Source organism: Ciconia boyciana, chromosome 24 (genome assembly GCF_034638445.1).
Source record: "Ciconia boyciana chromosome 24, ASM3463844v1, whole genome shotgun sequence".
Taxonomy (NCBI): Eukaryota; Metazoa; Chordata; class Aves; order Ciconiiformes; family Ciconiidae; genus Ciconia; species Ciconia boyciana.
The window spans coordinates 2490721-2504691 of NC_132957.1; the positions used below are offsets into that span (position 1 = coordinate 2490721).

General features: G+C 49.4%; 1 protein-coding gene across 50 annotated transcripts in view; it reads right to left on the bottom strand.

Annotated features, from left to right (window-relative positions):
- Positions 1–13971, bottom strand: part of LOC140643538 (4-galactosyl-N-acetylglucosaminide 3-alpha-L-fucosyltransferase FUT6-like) — a 66719-nt gene that overhangs the window by 26815 nt on the left and 25933 nt on the right. For 44 of the 50 annotated variants that reach the window (XM_072845451.1, XM_072845438.1, XM_072845442.1 and 41 more), the window contains 8 exons: positions 13027–13144; positions 11114–11339; positions 9983–10016; positions 8942–9029; positions 8165–8346; positions 3139–3295; positions 2903–3008; positions 2145–2254 (listed from right to left, as the gene is read on the bottom strand). The gene's annotated coding sequence lies outside the window, so the exon portion shown is untranslated. Of the gene's footprint in view, positions 1–2144; positions 2255–2902; positions 3009–3138; positions 3296–4109; positions 4213–7409; positions 7527–8164; positions 8347–8941; positions 9030–9982; positions 10017–11113; positions 11340–13026; positions 13145–13418; positions 13612–13971 lie in introns of all 50 variants that reach the window. The other 6 variants (XM_072845413.1, XM_072845414.1, XM_072845416.1 and 3 more) reach the window with 6 other exon arrangements.

Here is a 13971-nt window from a genome sequence, read left to right on the forward strand (position 1 = left end):
CTCTCGGCAGGGAGACTCAGGGACAGGGACATCCTCAGGTCTTGATGCCATTTTTCCAACATCGTAGCAAACCAGTTTGGATAGAAAGGGAAACAGCCTTTCCATCCAAACCACATCCACAGTTTCTCCATTTCTCCTGATTTTCCCAGTGACCTAAGTCAGATATGTAACCTCTACCTGCAAATCCAGCATCATTTTACTGCTACCTGGAGGGCCAGTATCTACAGAAAGACAGGCACGCACCATTGCTGGGCCCAGCCGGTTGCTGAGGAACAGAGGCAGCACGCTGGGGAAGGCAGATTCGCATCCAGCACCAAGACCCAAAAAGCCCCAGCATCCGCCCTGCACCAGCACCACCACCACGGGCTCCCATTGCAACATCTTCTACCCAGCAGAATCTCTCTGTAGGTTTTTGACAGTAACATGCATTTCTAGCACAGCCCAGTTGTCTGAAGAGGAAAATTCCCAGGGAAAGGAGGATGTAGAGAGGCGAAGAATGTAGGTAGCTCCAAAACAGGATTAGACATTTCTGTGGATGTCAGGAGTGGCTAGAGTTAGTACAATTAATGATAACCATCTTGGCCAAGATAGAAACCAAGTGCTGCAGGACTCCCGGCAACATCCATCTGCTGGAGACCAAGACAAAAGCATCTCCCTCCTTTCTCCACACATGACGTGTCTCTTCCACCGTCCCTTGAGGGAAGGTCCCGGTGGGACTCTGGCTCTGCCCCAGCCGAGAAGCTGCTGTGGGGAGCAGAGAGCAGAGCAGGGAAGGGGCTGGCTGGGCAGGGGAAGGCGGGATGGGACAAGGGCAGGGGAATATCTACATTGTGCGCCTTTCCCGTTGAATTTGTAGCCTGGGCAACTCAAAAGTTCAAAGCAAAGAGACAAATGTGCCTCCACACCCAGGTAATTTATTCTAGCGGCCTCATTGGAAATCCCATGATTTCTAGCACAATCTCACAACTATTCAGAACTTAGTCACTCCCTACCTGTGATGCTTTAGCAGGGAGGAGGGCAGCATCCCCATCACCCCACAGCTGCCATGCAGTCACCAACCTCACTGGCTCCAGCCCTGAGGAGCACAGCCAGAACCGCAGCGCTTTGCAGGCATCTCCCCGGATTGCTCCCATGTGGGTGCCATGGCTCCAGCAGCCACCCGGAGCCCTAAGTGCTTCCAGGCGGGAGAAGACCCGGCTGCTTCTTGGCGTCACTCACACCAGGGAATGGGAGCCAGCGTCTCCCTGCTGCCTGTGCAAGCACACCACAGATGTCCCAGAGGGAACATTACAGCTTTCAGTTACCCAATTAAAAATGTGTTTGAGGGGATTTGATTACTCAGTTTGACAGAGGGAAGAAAACCCTCCGGGTCCTGGCAGCAGTGAGGATTTATGAGCTGGGGCTTTGCTTCAGGTCACTCTGCCTGATCATGATATGTAGCAAAGGAGCAAAAAAAAAAAAACCAACCAGGGAGCAATGGTGTCTGCATTCCTGCTGCTTGAATCAGATATCTTTCCTGGCAGCTCCAGTCCCCCCTGGCTCCAGGGACTCAGGGAAGGTGCAGCAGTGGGCAGGATGCACTGGAGCAGGTCATCTCTGCTGTCCTGCGCCAAGGACTGCCCATGGCATCCCAGAGAGCCACATCCTAAACCAGCTCCACCCTCCCACCCCTCTTCCTCAGGCAGGAGGTGATTGTAGGCATAAATGCTTCCTTATCACTTGTGAACACCTCCTAGGGATGTGGTGAATGCTTTCTCCTCAGTTTGCTAAAGCGCAGAATCTGCCTTCTTTCCGATCCAGGGTAACCACAGGCCTGGCATTAACCCTGCTGTGTGGCTGGGATGCCTGCTCCTTGGGTACCCCCTGGCTCCCTTCCCTTCATCTCCCTGTAAAAGCATCACCCTCAGGTTGGGAAATGAGGGAAGACAAATCTCACAGCCGTCTGCCTTATTGCAGCGTGTGAACAGCATCCAGAAACGCCTCCAGACAAGATGATTACTAACAAGGGATTTGGGATCACGTCTATTTATTGCCACAGCAGTGAATGGGAGACATGTGACCACCAAACCCCCGTGCAGGCTCAGAGGAAGCCAGCCTGGGGCTGAGCATCTCCCTTAGGGCTCCGGGAGCATCCTCCTGCTCACCTTCCTCACCTGCTTCAGGCCACAGACAAGGACAAGATGCCAAGTTAACTGTGCTCCCACCTTGTTCCTCACTCGCCTTTGTGCATAGCACCAAAGTGTCTGGTGTTTCTCTTTAAGGCAATATTAAAATGAAAGGAGAAAAGTTATAAGTTAGTTCAAAGGTCTTTGCTTCAAAAACATTCAAACCAAATTTACGCACCAAAGCCATAAATGTTCCTTTTATTGCACACACAAAATAACCCTCTGCAATATGATTCCTCTAAATTTATGGTTCTTCCAGAGCTATTAATTCAGCCCAGGTCTTTCCCACCCCCCCCCACCTTAAGTCGAATAATTCATAAATACTTCACGCTGGAGTGTACTTTATGAGCATTATTATGATCCCTTGAATGTGGAAATGCCTGTGAAGTTATTACAATAGTTTTAATACACCACAGACTCCCCAGTGGTACAGATAGCGAGGTATAAAGCAACTTCATCACACACTGGAGGGAAGAGCTCTCATGAGAGGCCGCTTATTCGGCCAAATAATAAGGATCCTGTAGCCCATATATGTCTCTGAATAGAGTCAATGACAACGTCTGGGGCAAGTTTTAATTTGGGTTATGTGGATTGCTGGCCAGAGTGAGATGTGGCTTAGGTCCACAAGTCTCCATAAAATTTTCAGACCCAAACCCAGAAAAAAGACCAAAAAAAAAAAAGTCAGAGGTGCATCAGCAGGGCCATCATAAACACATTTAGAAGAGCAGGTAACTTACTTGGAGTCCCCAGCCATGCAGGGAGGCAAAGATAAGCCAAATTGTCCTCATCAGAAAGCAGACACTGTTTTTTCTGTTATCCTTGCACACATCACAGGATGGCACGCTGTTGGAAGCCAGAAATTAAGAGTCACAGGGCTGTATCCCCCCAAAGATATAGCTGAAAACCATTTTTTTCTTTAATGAAAAGAGGCAGAACACTATTAGACTACACCTCAATGGAAATAGGAACTCACCAAAAGTAAATGTATTTTCCGGGACTGCTGAGCCATACAGGGCCTTTCCTCAGGGCATCTCAAGGCAGGAGCTTTGCACATGCTTCTGGATTCTGCATTTCTCCTCCTCATTCTCCCATGTAGAATGGATCACTGGGGGGCAACCGTGGCCCAGAAACTGTAAAGCCAAAAATCAGTGGGAGCATGTTTGAATTCCCTGAGAGGTGCTGTAGGACGACAACCCCTCCAGCACCCAAAACTAGCTACCCTGTGACCTTCCCCAAGACCACCCAGAAAGAGCTGCAAAAAGAGCCCACAAGTCCTGCCTGCCTCTGAACCACCACTGCTCCCCAGGAAATCAGTCTTTTTGTCTTGTAAAGAACTCCTACAGTAATTGCCTTCATATCTCAAAGGTGTCTTACAACCACGGAGGTGCAAATATTTACCCATACTTGGAATTGCAGAGTGAAGCCTAACTAAGTGTTCCCAGACACTTCAGCAATTGTTGTTTTAAGACCTGAACCATAGACACCTGTCTGGAATTAATCAGCAGATGTGAACACGGAGGCAAAGCAAAGCCCTTATTAACCCTTCACACATCAATGTCAAGGTCACAGGGTGTTTCACTGGGGCAGCCTGTACCTAGATGTCAGCTGTCAACAGCTTGGGAATCCCAAAGCAAGAAATGTCCTCCACTGATCAGGGCATGAACTGGAAGCAAAATTTATCATGCTCCTGTCACCACTTGAAGGCTTGCTGCGCTGAGGCGCTCACTTGTGAATAGCAGCAATAATAAATGTTTATTACTAGATAATAAAATACAAGAGCAAACCACCTTCTGTATGGGCTCTGTCTAAAATCAATAGGAGTTTAAGCATCTCTTTAAGGGAAAGCATTCACTTTGCACCAGGTGTTTTCAAGTAGTTCACATCATCAACAGCTCCCCATCAAAATCAAAAATCCAAGCCCTTCAGAAGTGATCAAGCACAGACCTGGGAAAGACCCACAGCCTCTCCCATTCCAGCTCCTCTCCAACGCACTGGCTGATCCCTCTCCCATGGTAGGTAATCAAGCCACATCGTCCCAAGCTCAAGCCTCAAAAAAAAATACACAGCATCAGTGACTTCTCCAAAGCCACTGTCCTGGGAGGGTCAGGACAAGGCCATGCCCCTGTGACTCCAGCCAGGGTGAATTCCCTGGGACCTCCTCTACAAACGTCTTCACTCTCATCAGTTCCTTTCCAGGAAGGGACAAAAGTCAATGAAGCTAAGGACAAACACTGGCACAATGTTCCTTCTCCCCTACATGGGGGAAGGAATTGGCCCACAATAAAATGCAACCTGAAATTAGAAGGCAGCTCCTCAATGGCTGTGGCATTGGGTACCAGGACAAGCCCAGCTAAACCTGGTTTAATACAGAGCTAGAGCGGAGCGAGGTCCCAAGGTAGGACCCACAACCCATAACTGAACAGAAGACACCCCCTTCACGGTAGAACAGTCTGTGCTTTTATGTCCAGCTAAACCTCCCAGCGAGACACCCAAGACGAGGCACTGTGGAGTTTACCTTAATGCTAACCCATACAAACCCCAGGTGGGGACGTGGTTGGCGTTGATGAACTACATCAAGATGAAAAGAAAGACCACCTCTGCCCCGTTCTGCTGGCCCTTTTCATTGTGAGACGTCTGGTGATGGAGAGCTCGCCTGCTTTGAAGTGGAGACGGATCCAAGAGCCAGGCAGGTGCAAAGCCTTCCTTGGTAGACAATGCATCATGGAGCTCACCCTGCAAATCCATCATTTGCAGCTTCTTTGGGGTGAGCGTGAAGGGGGGGGATATTTCTAAGCAGATTATAAACCTCTGCATGAATCCCACCAGTCAATCCATTTGAATCATCTTCCATCCTCCCCAAAGGCCATGAGAGAGAAGATCTGTTTTCTCTGCCGTTGACCCATGACATCGCAGTGCTGCTAAGCAATTCTGATTGTGGGACTTAATGCAGAAAAAAAAAAAAAAAAAAAAAACAACAACCCCAAAACACTTATATTTTAAAGCAGAGGAGAAAAACCTTCCCAGATTTGTCACTGTACATATTAGCCCATCGCCAGCTACAGAAAGCTGCATTCTTGACTGATGTTGGTTTTCATGGCCCATTTGCTTGTTTGCTTCAATTTCCCCTCCTCGACAGGAACTGGCAAACTTTAGAGACTGTTTTTTGTAGGCTTGCTGGCAGGCTGGGAGCTGTTTCATCCAGCCAGGGAGAGGATGAGAATGGGCAGAATGAGGCTGGGAGGAGGATGCAGGGGACAAAAGGAAGGAGAGAAGCAGAAGAGCAAGGGCACTGTAGGAAGAGGGAAAGTCAGAGTTTGAATGAGTGCAAGGGAAGATTTGGAGAGAAATTAATGAGAACAAGGGGCTGAGTTGAGAAGAGGAAGTGGGTGGGGTGGAGGAAGAGTCTGTCTCAGCCATCCATCTCCTTTTTTCCCCCTTGCACCTGACCAGGATCAGGCCTTTCTTCTCTTCTCATTCAGTACTGAGGTGGAAACAGCTTGGGCTTCCAGTTCATATATAGAGCAGGTTTAAGAAACAGCCTCACTGGTTCACAGCTCAGCCAGCAGCAGAGTCCAACATCAGCTCCCTGGAGAGGTAGCTGATGCCAAAACAGCAGAAAATAACCCTGTAAACAAGAGGCAAGGGACAAGGTCCTCACACAGACCACCACACCAGGTCAGGCCAAGGGCTCAGTTTCCCTCGTAGCTTCTCTTTAACAGTGACCATAAGAGGATGCCCAAAGAAATGTAAGAACAAGACAAGTGTATGTGATATTACTCCAAGTCCTCTCCCAGTCTCCAGCTGTTTCCAGCTCAAAGGAACTCTTGAGCCAGATGTACTTAGTAACCCCTCAGCAATTTCTCCTACATGCAGTTGCCCAGTCTCCTCTTAAACCCATATAAACTTTTAGCATCCACAGGCTCCTTTGACAACAAGGTCACGAGGCAAGATCCAGTGCTGTCTGTTGACATTGCTGCCTCCAGCTCTGGAGGACTTCCCTGTCTGTCAGTGAGGTCGGACAGTATCACATCCTCTGTTCTTCAGACCACGCAACCTTTGAGCAGCTGCCCAGGCCATCAGACGCTGCCTCCCTCTCCAGCCAGGTGCTGGGAAATGAACAAAGACCACAAGAGCCGGATTCATCATAGAGAAGCTAAAAAAACAACAAGGAACTTCCAAAATCTGCATCCTGCTGCACTTGAACAAAGAAAGTCCCACCCAGCCAAGCAGGTGTGAACGCAGCCAAGGACCAGGATGCTTTTCACCACGGCTACCTCGACACTAAACAATCCGCTCCTCAAGCCAGGGCCAGCCCCAGTTCAGAAAAATAAAAAAAAAAGCAGGTCGCTGGACAGCACTGGTTACGCCTTTCTGCCTGTTTTTGTACCCAGGGAAGTCAAACAGGCAATCAGGGGAGGGAGGATTTGCTGCTGATCACCAGGGAGGAGGGTGTGGGTGAAATTTTCCTGTTTATGAGATGTAAACAAGTCCTGCGGAGCAGGTCAGGCCACGCGATGCCCTCTTATCACGAGCCATTTCGTTTGGCATAAACACCAGCCCCCAGGTCAGGGCCATAATCTCTCCCAGATGCTTTTGTCCATGGGCCTGATCTAAGCCTTCAAACCTAAAGTGGGGGATGAAATAATCCCCAGCCGCTGCCTTCTTTCTCTAGCATCTCTTTTCTACCCCAAAACATATTTCCCTGGTGCAGGATGTTGCAGAATGGTTCCTGCTGGGGGTGGCCATGGCTCTCCTCCACACACCATCGGGGCCATCGCAGCAAGCGCAGAGATGCCGTACGGCGCTGCAGGCAATGAGGCTTTACCCTGATGCAGAGGGAAGGGAAGGCTGGGCCAGGGGCTGCTGCCCTGAAGGGCTTATTGGGAGGTAACCACAAGCCCTCAGCCTGTCAGGGAGTTTAACCTGACCTGTCAGTCAAGGTTTCCATTGCCCAGGCTCCATCCCCATCACAAACAAACTTGTCTCACAAAGCCCAGTCCAATGTGACAAGTGTTTATACAGGACTAATGAGTGTCTCCATCCCTAAGGACGTCATGGATCACTCAGGCACCGAGGTCCAGGCACGCATGCCATTTCCCTTGCCGCATGCAGGCTTGCTAAGAGCGTGCAGGGAGCAGCCCGGCGTGCTTTGGTCCATGCTTCTTCACACAGGGAACCTGCATGCGGCAGGAACTGCAGGTGCCTCTCCAGAGGGGATGGCTGCTCCAGCAGCGAGGCTCTCACCTCCTGCGCAAGGACCACACGCCGTCCTCCCAGCCCGGCTCTCTGCAGGACTGCCCACCAGATCAATGAGCAACCACAGGATGCTCGCCTTCATGGTTTAGCCATGCAAACCATCTCCTGAGAAAGAAAAGCACCATTTTCTCATTTAAGTGCCTTAAATGTACCAGGATTTGAGTAGGAAAATGCCTGCCTCTCCCTCAGGCCTCTCTTTATGCTACACCACAAATATCTGGTGCAACTCTCTTCACCTCTCCGAGGAGCCCCAGCTCTGCTGGATTTGCCTCCCTGAGCCTCTTTGGAGAGGTTCAATAGCCACACAAAGTGACGGGGCCCATCAGCAAACGGCTGTGGTGCTGGGTTTGGCCTGTGCATTCCTGACAGCCGCCTCTGCCCACGCAGGGGCTCCTTCCAGCTGAGTCCTTGGGGCCAAATAACCTGGCAGCCTCCTCGGAGCAGACGTGCTTTACCCCCATCCCACACAGCCCAGGCCGTGCTCCACCACAAGGTGCTGCCTTCGGATGGGGAACCTGTGGCCAGGGAGGAATCAGCCTCCCCGCTCTTCCCCTGCACGTTCCCACTGCCATGGTCAGAGGCTGGTGGGACCCAGGGGTGCCAATTCTGCCCATATCCCCAGCTTGGCACCAGCAATGTCCGTCAAGACATCAGCTTCATAGGAGAGGAGGAAAGGTGCTGCCAGCGTGGTCTCAGCTGGGAATTGTAATGCCTTTGGCTTCCAGAAACATTTGGGCACTTACCTTCCTTATCCCTTGGGAGATGCATAACTTTATCGATGCAGCTGGTGCCCACCTAAATGGATTCTTCCTTCTCCACACCACTCTCCTTATGCCCTTGGCAGCTCCTGGGATTCATGCTCACTCATGCCTCTGGATTTCATTCAGATCTGGGCTTTGCAAGAGCACACAGCAGCACCAGTATCCTGCAAAAAACAGAGCACAGGAGGCAACAGTTAAGAGGAGAGGCAGAGGCTCCCGCTGCTGCAGAGCCTGCACCCAACACTGCAGGTCCCATCCCTTTGAACCAAATCTTTAGCAGTACCTGGTCTCCCCACACCTGAAAAGCCCTGAGGCAAAGGGCCTGATGCTACAGCGATGGGCAGAGATCCCCAGAGCAGCGGGAGGTGCATCACAGCACACCAACTTATTTCACACCGGTGCCCAAACAGGCTTTCGCTGGTAATGACTTTCAGCGCTGCTGCCCCCATACTGGGACTGCAGCAGTTGTCCTATAAAAACTTCAACTGGAGAAGATAAACTTCCCAAGAAGTGGAGGACGCTGCAAGGAGAGGGTGTATGGGTTTCCACATGTTTATTTCCACAGTCGCCAGCTCGGCCAAGACCGAGCTGAGCTCAACAGCATCAAGCACAGAGCACGGCCATGCCCATGTTGAGATTGAGCTGCCCTACACACGTCCAAGCCCCCCCATGCCCAAGCAAAGAAGAATTCAGACCCACAACAACTACTGTCACTCAACAGGAATAGGTCCGATCCAATCCCACATTTCAAAGACCTACCAGATCCCAATGTCGTCCCTCCTTCCCCAACTCCTCTTCTTGGATTCCTGGAAGTGGAGCCTAGACCTGTGCAAATAGCTGGTCTATCCTTTAAAGATCAAAGTAAAAAATTAGGAAGATGAAAATTTTTTCTCTTTAGGTCAACCCAGAATGAAACCTTCCTATTTGTCACAGTAAAACTTTTTTTTCCCTTAAGTGGAGACAATGAAAACATTTTGTTCTCCTCAAAATAAGATGTTTCTCTGTTTTCAAATATATGTTTGAAGGCACTTGCGGTCCCCTGCTTTTTTAATTAAAGGCAGGCAAATTTCAAATGGAGAATGTCACTGTGTAATAAAAAGTTAAAGCATTTAATTTCAAGCATATCTTAAACAAAGCCTGCAGTTTTTCATCCCCAAAATACTCTTTTTTTTTTCACTTCAAACTTTGGTTCAAGTTGTAAATAATTTCAAAGGAACCAAAATAACTTTTATTTTCCCTACAAACAAATGTTTTATCTTAATTTCAGCCAGGCTAGCTTAAAGTGATTGGAGCCAGACTTTTCTCAGTGGTGCCCAGCAAATGGACAAAAGGCAAGGGCCATGAGTTGAAATACAGGAAATTCCCTTTAAAGAGAAGAGAATTTATTTTTTTTTCTTACTGTAAGGGTGTTCAAATGCTGGAGCAGGTCGTACAGAATGGTTGTGGAGTCTCCATCCTTGGAGACAATCAAAACCCAACTGGATGCAGCCCTGAGCAACCCCCTCTGGTTGCTCCTGCTTTGAGCAGGAGGTTGGATTAGACAATCTCCAGAGGTGCCTTCCAGCCTCAACCATCCTTATTATGTGCGATTTTATCACGAACTCAAAAAGGAAGCATCCAGGCCCTGCGGTCTCCTCCCTGGGGGTTCCTAGGGATGCACCAGCCCTGTTAAACCACCACGAGCTGCGGCATCACCAGCCCTGCTGAGTCTGAGAGTCACACAGAGTTTCATGGTATTTTCAAGCTCCGGTTCCTGGGATTTTGCAATTGACTGTTTAAAATAAAATGCACATTTCTTACCCTCATAAATGAAAACCTGTAACCTCTGCCTGACCTGTAAGGGGGAAAACAGAAGGCAGATTTGTAAAAGAGAAACTTGCAGATTTGTAAAAGAGAAACCTGCAGGCATTTAAAAGGAGCCATCCTGTGAGCAGCCAGTCTGAACAAGCCGGATTTCTGCAGACCGTACACCTCCTGCTTGGATCCTCTGGTGTCCAGTAAGGTGTAAAATCTGAAAAGCTTCTCAAGAGTTGGGTATTCAAAATGTCCTCTGCCTGTGTGGATTCTCTGGAGTTTAGTAAGAGGTTTAGCTCGTGCTGGAGCACTGCACTCATTAGGGTACTCATTCCTTTCCTAGTCACCTTGTAAGACCTCGATAGCCCCACAAGCTTGAGCCCACTGTCAGCTTGCACTGTAACTGGCTACCGTCAGCACCCAGCATTTGCTGGGCACCATCAGCTGTGTCACCATCATGCAAAAGGCTTAATAAAAATGCCAGTGACTTTGGGAAAATTTGGGAAAAGCCCAAGCTTGTCAAAAAGGGATGGAAAGAAGAGTAAACAGGCTATGGACGTTTCTCATTTGGGCTTTTGGAGTGTCGGGGTCTGTTGTCACCTCCACCTAAAGACCTCTGATGGGGTCAGGAAACAGGAATGTGAATGGAGAAAGAGGAGATCTTTGAGTATGGAAATCTCAGACCCCATTCATCCCCAGGACCTCCCTCTCTGGGATGCTCTGCCAGATGCAAACATTTTAATGTCCTGGCCATTAAGAAAGACATTTAAAATGCCTTAAATTTCAGCTCCTAGAATTGAGTTTTGAATGCCTTGGAGTTCAACTCCCAGAATCCTAGAAACCACACAGATCTTGCAAATGTGCAGGCACATGAACAAGCTGCAGCCCTGCGGTGCACCCGTGCACCGTGGTGAGCTCTCGGCTCCAGCAGCCTCTCCCATGCAGCATTTGGGGAAGGTTTGAGTTTAGCTGCCAGTAAAGTCCCACATCCCCAGTTTGCCCAGTGAGCACCTCTGATCCCTTTCCTTTGCAAAGGTCCTTGGGCCAGCGGCAGGACCTTTTCAATATTGGCTTTTGGAAAAAGCATTTCAACCCGTCTTTAAAGAGTCATCAGACTTAGGCTGGGGTCAAACTTACCATTTCTGCTTTCTCCTTTGGAGAAAGCCACCGGGACACTTTCACCGCTCAGCCCCAGCCATCTCCTGGTGCAAAGTGACCTCTGCAGCCCGTTTCGTGCATCTCCGTCGCAGCCAGAAGCGAGATTCCCCGCAGGCTGGGGGGGATCCACCGCCCTCCCGTGGCAGACTCCAAAACAGGTTTCTGTCTTTGACTTCCACCAGTGTACAAGAAACAGCTGGATTTACTGTAATAATAACAACATCAGCATTTTTGAACAAGGCAATCATTTCTATCACAGGTTCATACAGGTAGGAAAGTAATCTAGAGCCTGTGGGTTGCTGGTGACCTGCAGGATTGCAGAAAGTCCCCATCAGCACAAGCTCTCACTGCCTAAAAATGAGCATCGAATTCAGGGAAGTAAAAGGAAGATGCTCACATGACAGTCAGCGTCTTTCCAAAAGTAACATACCATCCTTTTCTCCCTTTCATGTGAGTATTTGGCTCACAGATTGAAAAAAACACGCTATCAAGTAACATAAAAACATGCTGTTCCAGGTGAGAGGAGCATGTGGAGGTACAAGAGAGATTGGAACAGGGTAAAAAAAGCGCTTGGGAAAACACCCAGCACCAGGAAGGACCTGGTCCTGCACAACACATTCCTTTGCCTTGCTATTGCCTCCTCCAAGTCGGCAGGACTCTGCATGAGCTGGGCTCAGCACAGGAGAATTCTCGGAGGAATTGCAGCGCTGGCAAATCAGCTTGGTGCAGTGTTCACTTTATACATCCCAGCATACCAAAAGAAAATGGAGTCCCAACAAAACCGGTTGGCCTGGCAAGCAGAGATGGGCTAACTCAGTCCATCAGTATGTGCTCAATGAAATACCTCCGTGACCAGATGGATGGGGTTTGGAAAAAGTACACTTGCTCCAAGTCCTGGGCCTGCAGCCAGTAGATGGCATTCATATGCTATCATATGCATGCGTATGCTCTAAGGCTTAAACTGCCTTGGAAAACATGAGAAGAGCATTTTTCATCTAAAAATGAAGGTAAAAGGCAAATATTCACTTTAGCCGGAGATGACCCTGTGGACTTTGATAATTAACTTTGGAGCCATCAAGTGTTACAGACTTCCTGGCATCTCTTTCTGTCCCCATGGATTTTCTGTCTGCTTCTTATGCCTTAAAGAAATATAATGCATCCTTAAAGCATCCATGAGTATCTTGTGTATCCTGGACCACAGGGATGCCCAAACTGTGAGATGTGAGCGAGGGATACCCAATCATCCCTCTGAGGTCTGACCCAGGATCTACCAGGCTGACCATGCACGTGACTAGGAGCTGCCGGCGTTTGGCTAGCACTGATGTGTGTCGCTTTCTTTACAGTGACATCCACTGGATTGAGGAAATACTGTCCTCGGTACCTCATCCTGCAGAGAGGTGCCACTCATCCTAAGAGAACAACGTCCACATGGAGCTACACCACTTGTGTTTGTAAGGGCTGGAAACCAGCCATCTCCCTGCTGAGGTACCAAAGGTCCCCATTCCCAACACATGGGACATGTGAGCACCCAGCAGGGACATGCGGTTACAGGATAAGGATGGAATGGGTGAAGTGATGGGAGAGGCATGGCGTGTCCTAGGTGGGCAGCCAGGGAGTGTGCCAGAGCAGGGCCTTGTGAGACGGTGACTTTAGCTGCAGCGCAGCACATCAGCCCTTCTCCTGAGCCTGCAGACCTTGGCTGGTGCTGCTGGAGAGCCCCAGCACCATGCTGAGACTGCATGAGAGGGCTGCGTGAGAGCCAGGACCAAGACAGGACTCCTCTTCTTACCGTAACAGAAAAAGAGGTGCTTTTTCAGGGGGAAAAAAAAAAAACGAAACAAAACATGAAAAAGAGGTGCTTTTAACAGAAAAAGAGGTGCTCCTCTTCTTACCATAACAGAAAAATAGGTGCAATAGGTAGACTCCGGCTTCCACCACACAGCACTCCTCCATCTCCCCACCATGCCCTGATCTCCAGATCACGGCAGCCCCTCTGCCCACTGAACAGCCCTGAAAAAAATCACATGCGTCGTTAGCAGATGTTAACAGGAAAATCCCAGGGCAGCAGGCACAGGCAGACTTCACAGTCCTGCTCTATCACTTGATATAACAAAAGAGATGTCCTCTCTCAGATCATTTCTGCTGAGACTCAGAAGAGAAACCCTTACACTTCCTTCACTCTACTAAAGCTAGAGCTGCCTTCATCTTTGTACGGCACCAAGCACATTGGCTGCATGATGCAAACATGGGGGGGATTTTTGACAGCAGACATCATCAAACTAACCCTGCCTCTACCAGCAGCTGGGTGGAGGCTTTGGCCCGAGCCAGAGGGAAGGCTGTTTGCTGAAGCCCAGGAACCAGAAGGCAGAGATGTGAGCCCAGGTCTGGAGCAGGTGAAAATCACTGCTTCTTCATTCACTTTTAGATTTGCAAAGGAACCAGCAAAGGTCTCAGGCTCTAATGCAGTTACAGACATCCTGGAAGCAAGGAACAGGAGTTGGTCCCCCAGCACAAGTACTGTCTGTTGGGTCTGTCTGTACAGCCCCTAGCACCAGAAGCGAGACCAGTGCCTGAGGTTTAGGTACAAATCAGCTTTGCATGTACAAGGCAAGATGGACCATTAAATCCTGCATCCTAACACAGGCTGAGGCCACCTTTTACTTTCTGAGTGAATGATGCACTGTATTAAAAAGCCCTCCCCTTCCCACCCACCCCTCCCCAGCTCCCACACCTCCTCTAGGACCAGATCCTGCTGGATGATGGGCATCTCTCGCTCCCACTGACAGCAGCAAGGAGACGGTGTGCTCAGCCCCTGGCAGCATCATTCATCCGGAGGA